Here is a 608-nt window from a genome sequence, read left to right as displayed (position 1 = left end):
CACTCAGTACTGCCTAATATTACAGAGACTGTTTTTTCATTTAGATATTTATTATTTCTTTGATGATTGGATTTTTTCATTTTTGTTCAGTATATTTTAACTTTTGTTAATTCTGGTATTACACTATTATATTCTTTATTGTGTTTTTATTCCATGAAAGTCTTTATCTTTATTCAGTTGGATATCTTTTTGTGTTTTGGCTCATTAATTGGAGTTCCAATCTCTTAATGTGTTGGTAGAGACCATGCTATTGAAGAATCCTAATTGTTTTTTGTGGTTGAATCTTTTGTGTTGATTTTAGTTGTGTTTAAATAGAATCATCTCTCTTGATTTTCATGGTATGTTTGCATCATCTTCTTGTTTGTGTATACATATGGTTTTTGTTTTTTGTTGAGGTTCTTTGCCCTATGGGTTTTTGAGACTGGCTTATATTCGGGTATATGATTGTCTTGTTGTGTTTTCTTTATTTGTACATTTGAGTGTTCTGTTTCTTTGTGTGTTTGTTTTTTTCTATGCTTTTTTGGATGTTTGTGTGAATTTTCTATGACTGTTTGTTGGGTTTGGGTGCAAAGGGCTCTAGAGTTGAAGTCGCTTCTTCTGAAGTGGCT

The sequence above is a fragment of the Penaeus monodon genome, chromosome 22 (genome assembly GCF_015228065.2).
Source record: "Penaeus monodon isolate SGIC_2016 chromosome 22, NSTDA_Pmon_1, whole genome shotgun sequence".
Lineage (NCBI taxonomy): Eukaryota > Metazoa > Arthropoda > Malacostraca > Decapoda > Penaeidae > Penaeus > Penaeus monodon.
The sequence above is the reverse complement of the archived record's forward strand: the minus strand, read 5'-3'. Positions refer to the sequence as shown.